The sequence below is a fragment of the Fukomys damarensis genome, unplaced genomic scaffold (assembly GCF_012274545.1).
Source record: "Fukomys damarensis isolate Sample0158 unplaced genomic scaffold, DMR_v1.0_HiC HiC_scaffold_37, whole genome shotgun sequence".
NCBI classification, from domain to species: domain Eukaryota; kingdom Metazoa; phylum Chordata; class Mammalia; order Rodentia; family Bathyergidae; genus Fukomys; species Fukomys damarensis.
Window position 1 is genome coordinate 64,100,419 of NW_022900949.1, and position 5,719 is coordinate 64,106,137.

At 38.6% G+C, this 5,719-nt stretch overlaps 1 long non-coding RNA gene across 1 annotated transcript; it reads left to right on the plus strand.

Moving 5' to 3' along the window:
- The first annotated feature begins 642 nt into the window (after nt 1-642).
- LOC104871069 lies at nt 643-5,119 on the plus strand. Its single transcript, XR_782724.2, has 4 exons — nt 643-867; nt 2,464-2,496; nt 4,328-4,555; nt 4,957-5,119. It is a non-coding gene; the product is annotated as an uncharacterized LOC104871069 (long non-coding RNA).
- The last annotated feature ends 600 nt before the right edge of the window (nt 5,120-5,719 follow it).

Genomic DNA, 5,719 nt, shown 5'->3' on the forward strand with positions numbered 1-5,719 from the left:
ATACATATCTAGGCTAGCTGGCTTGGGAACTTTGGGGTAATGTAAAATATAAAGGGGCTTATTAACTTCTTCTAGAGGCATACTGTACAGTTGCTGAGATGGCGTTAGATTAGAAAAATATTTTTAGATTGTCTCATTAAATATATTAAGAGCCCAAAATGTCCTGTTTCATCCACTCATTCATTAGTTTGTTTCTTCATTCATTCATTCTGTTCTAGAAACACCTATTGAGTACCTGAGGTGTCAGGCAGCGTTCTAACTCCTAATAATGCCAACTATAGCCAAATCCACTGAGTTATCGTTCCCTTTGAGGTTGCATCCCAGTGCAAGATAAATTTTTAAATTTAAAACTAAGAAAGACCTCAAACATAGAGCATATTAGGTGGTTATAAGAGATATAAAAATGTTAGCAGAGAGAGTGACAGGTATAGGAGATCAGGAAAGACATGAATTTGGGTATAATTCTTGATGTGATGGGAGGAGACCTATGCTCTCTGGGCTAGCATTTTCCAAGTCACACTTAGAGAGGGCATGATCAGTCCTTATAGATAAGGTTCCTACAACCCTGTGACATGAGTAGAATGGGTGAATTAATCTCTGCAGTCATGAGTTCTAACTCCCAGTTCTTTGTCATAGAAAGAACAAGTTCTCGACAAGTACTTTTCAAGCTTTTCAAACATGTTCACAATTGAAAAACTTTTGTAAACAAAATTTTGTCTGGAGCCTATTTGTGAAGTTCATACACATGGAAACTCTCCAGAAAAAGTAGGCAGAAAGACGTTTTGCAAGCTTGGTCCATGCTCATCCCCAGATCTGGCCCACTCCAGATCCTCGTCCTGAGGAACCTCTGCAGATCTTAGTTTCCTTGTATCCTTTCCAAATGCTCTTTACCTATCTCTCTGTGACTTCTGGGGGGGAAAAAAACAGGAAAAACAAAATGCATAGAAAGAAAAACAAGTAAGCAGCAAGATTATTGCAAGATTATTAGTTTCTATCAAGATTATTTGCTCTGGAACAAATTATCCCAGACCTCAGTGAAGAAAAGCAATGCATATATATTTTCTCACAGTTTCTGTGGATCAGGAGTCAGGGTACATTGGCATGGGTGCGGCACAAGGCCCCTTAGGACACTTCAGTCAAGGTGTCACCAACTTCATCTGGAGCGGCCACCCTCTTGCAGCTCTAGGGGAATGTTGATTTAAATTCTGTTTTTTTGTGGGTTGTGAAGCTAAGAACCAGTTGCTTGCTAGCTTCTGGCTAGGGATTAATTCAGGTCCTCCTGACACAGGTCTCTTCATAGAACCACTTCACAACCTGATAGCTGGCTTCTCTGAGTAAAAAAGCAGAGAGAGAGAGAGAGAGAGAGAGAGAGGGAGAGGGAGAGAGAGAGTGTCTTTGTATAACCTAATCACTGAAGCAATGTATCATTTTGCTTACTCTGTAGGAAAGGAATCAGTGGGTGTGGCCCATGCTCAAGAAGAGGGGAGTACACACCAGCATGAGTACTAGGAGGTAGGGATCCATGGGGTAAATTTAGATGCTTCCTGTTACAGAGAGGAAAACAGAAAAGTAGAAGTTACATAAATTCATTTAACCATTAAGATACTTGATCTAGGGGTCAGGCGTGGTGGCGCACTCCTGTAATCCCAGCACTCGGGAGGCTGAGGCACCAGGATCACTGCAAGTTCGAGACCAGCCTGGGGTACATAGTGAATTTCAGGTCAGTCTCAACTACATAGTGAGTCAAAAAAACAAACAAACAAAAAGGATACTTGATCTATGTAATATACTTATAGTCTTCCTAGTACATTGTTCTTCTTTTCTTTACAAACAATTGAAGATACACACAGTGGTGTTTGCTTCCCTGTATTACTTTTAAAACAGAATGTTTTGTAGCCTGTCTTTTTATTTTAAATTTAAGACTAAGCAATTATTTTTTAAAAGACTTCCAGTTAGAATTTTCTTGTTTACATGACTAATTTCAATTTTATGTTAATATGAATGGAAACACCAATTACCAATATTAGGAAAATAAATCACGACTTTTCTGGAAATACATGTAAGACCTCAATCAATTGTCCTAAAAATTACTGACAAGCTAGTCTGTTGACCGAAAAGAAATCTTCCCTGGCCCTTTCCTATGTATAACAACCTTTATCAGTTACTCTTTCTGGGAGGTAATGAAGGTGAGTAAATTGAAGGAATTTCTTCACTTGTTCATATTCTTCCCTAAGCTGCAAGCCCCTGTGGACCACCCTTGCTTATGTATGAAGGTCTGGTGTACCCCAGGGTTCCAAAAATATATGTGGAATGCGTGGTGCAACAGCGCCTTCAAAGACAACGAGAAATCTCTACCAAAATTTCCACATTTTCACAGCTTCTCAAAAGTGTATCAGAATCTCTATGTGATGAAATTGAAAGTTTATGTAGTAGATTATTTTTCTGAAGAATTCTGGATTTCAGATACCAGCTCCATCAGTTGAATCAAAATTACAGGTAAGAACTCACTTAATACAACCTGAAACTTGGCTGGAGATACCTGGGGGGGGTGGGATTTAAGGAAATAAATGAGGTACTAGAGCACCTGTGTCAGTCCAATCGCTATACAATTTTCCGCTGTCTCACTCTTCAGGGTCTCTGCAGATGGCCAAAAGATTGTGCCTGGCAGCCTCCAAGTCTTGGATCTATGTATTATCCCACAATGCCATCAGCTTCTCTCAGTCTCTTTCTAGCTATCTCTTTCTTTATTTTAAGTTGAAAGGCTATGAAAGGAATTATTGAGCTAGCAAGGATAACCATCAGTAGCTCAGCTTGGCTTTGCTGTCCAATCTCCACCACCTTCCAACTCTACCATGATGGTCAACAGCCCCAGGGCTTATCTTGGGCATTCTATCAGCTATAATAGCTCACTATCTTTGTGAACATTTTGGAAACAATCAGTTGCAGCACATTGTAATGACACCAATTCTGTAAAGCTCTCTATGACCAACCGTGATTTGCATCTTTCTGTCCTGGATGCCTCTGCACAATACTCACCAAACTACCTTGTCCTCATGGTTTACTAGACTCTGAGACCCAAGAACCCCAGCATTTTATACATGCTGGGTGCCCACGATGGGACTCAGTGCAAAACTTTCCAAGCCATGACCGTAGAAGACCAGAATATGCTATTCCAAAATATGCCTCTGTGGCCTAAGCATTATTTTGAGTTGGTTATCTAAGAAACTACATATATACAAAAGAAGCTTTGGAAAGTCACCCTTTTGTAAGAGAAATTTATATCTCTAAAAGAACTCTTGATTTGTGTGTGTGTTTTCTTCTCTATATCAGGGAGAACAGGGTGATTCACCCAACAGAGACTCTTAATCAGTGGAGAAGGCATGAACTTAAATCTGCTTAACAAGTCTCACTCTTGTTTAAAGTGCTTTTCTCAATCATCTCATCTCAACTAGGCCTTTCCTTTGCACCCTTCTTTACTTTTAGAGAATGATAATATTTAAGCCTGAAGTCTAAGCCAATTCTTACAGGTCCACTCTAGGTAGACGCTTTTTTTTTTCTGGATTATATCCCATCTATATGGGTGACATTTTAAATGTTATTAAATTTCTGTTTGTTTTCTCTTACCAATCTGTCTTTCATCACAGGGAGTCCCAGCTAAGAACTCATGCAGGTTGGAGAACAAAATTATTCTCCCCTCTCTACTACTTAACACTTTATGAAAACAACAAATGGAAGATACGGAGATTTAATTGATTGTTGTTCTTTTTCCTTGTAAATCTGCTTAATAAACTATGCAGGGTAGGAAATAATTGAATAAGAATTTCTAGATAGTTCTTTCTTTATCAAAATATTTGGAAGCAGCTTCTAATTTCCCCAGCAGCAGCAATAACAGCAGAAGGCAGATCCCAAAGGAATGCCAAGGGTTAGAATCTGTCATTTTGAATCTGTGAACTTCAGAAATCTGCCCTTTGATCAGCCATTAACTAGGCAAACACTGAATGTGAGCTGATCCCAGAAGGACAGTATGCCTATGACTGTTTATTATTTTATAGGGATTGTATTTACAGGCAGAAGATGTAGACACAGAGGATGCTCTTCCTTTGCAGTTGTGTAATTTTTGTCATCTGTTTCTTCACCTATTTAGTAGAAAATGAAAAAGAAGAAAAAGAAGCAGAAGAGGAGAAAATCTAATTAACTCTAAATAATCCATAAGGAGGAGGAGGTGTAAAGGGGGAGGAGAAGGAAGAGAAGGGAGGAGGAGGTGAGGGAGAAGAAATAACACCAACAAACAAAATAAAATCTTATTTGCTTTTCCTTTATGATTCAGTGCTGTGAGGACCAAGGTGATGAAGATTCTGCAGCCCCTTTTTAAACCGTAAAGTACTGTGACCATTTTCTCTGCCAAGATCATCTTTGGAGAGCAAACACAGGAAGCAAGGATTGACTGACCAGAATTAATCTGTGATCTTGACCCTCTTTAAGAGTGGGAGTTTCCAAAACTGCAATGTGATTATGAGTCAAAAAAGTGCTTAAGTTTAAATGCTTCTTTTCACATGTGAGTGTTTCTTTATCTTTATTTACTATCTTAAGAGGTTAGTGGAGAACAAATTCTGCACTTTTTATCTCTAGAGCTATTAATAAGTGTTAGCTTCCTAGTATACCTTAAAATCATATGAAAATTAAAAGCTTTTCACTCAATGATTTAAAGTAAATCATCCAAGATGAGTGCTATACGGAAAAAAACACATCGTAGAGTTCTACATTAGCACATATGTCTGCTTTGGTGATGCTTCATGCTGAATTTCCACAATGTATCTGCACGGCTTGACAAAAACTCATTTCACTGAATATTCTTTCTTCCTGGGCTAATGTACTTCATCCTCAAGGAGTCAGACATACTCTGGAAAGGACCAAGAAGCAGTATTCTTTTGTCTTTTTTCTTCTGCTTTTCCACAGATTCGCCATTACCATTTGTTCTCCATAAAGGCAAAGTAGATGAGGCGTGCCCAAGAGAAGAGGGCCGTGAGCTCAGAAGAACTTGTTTATTCTTTGAAAAGTATACCTTGAACATGTTGACACAGTTTAAACACCAACTCCTCACTGTAATAGAGGAAATAAAACTTATGGGATTTTTCCGTGAGTACTCCATTCTTACGAAGAAAATCTAATTAACTCTAAATAATCCATAAGATGTTGTTGGTACCAGAAAAACATACCTAAAGTAACACGTCAAGCACACGGAATTTAAGAAAATTAGAAGGAGTAAGAAATGGCTTTAGGATTAAATTCTTTTCTACCTTCCTTTGTCTCTCTCCTACCCTACAGCTTCAGCACAAAGAAAAGGCTCTCTCTGAAGTCCCATTCTCCGACTGAAAGCTTTTCTCCAAAAATAAATAAATGAATAAATAGGCAATTTCTCCCTAAAATCTTATTAACTAGATGAATTTAGTGAGCAGAAAGAAGTAGAAGATATCTATCTATTTACATTAAATGCAGCATCTATTCTTCTAAGGGTTCCCGCCTGATAGACTTTATCTGCAAGAAAGACGACCTTTCCTCATAGTGCAGTTCTAACCCTCATTTTCCCTTTACACGTCACCAGTTGTTCTGGAGCGGGGGGGATCTTCATCCTAAACCAGTCTGTTTTGGGGGCCCATCGTCTTCATTAAAAGTCATTTACTAGCCCTCTAAAATTGCCTACAAACTTCACACCTCCATT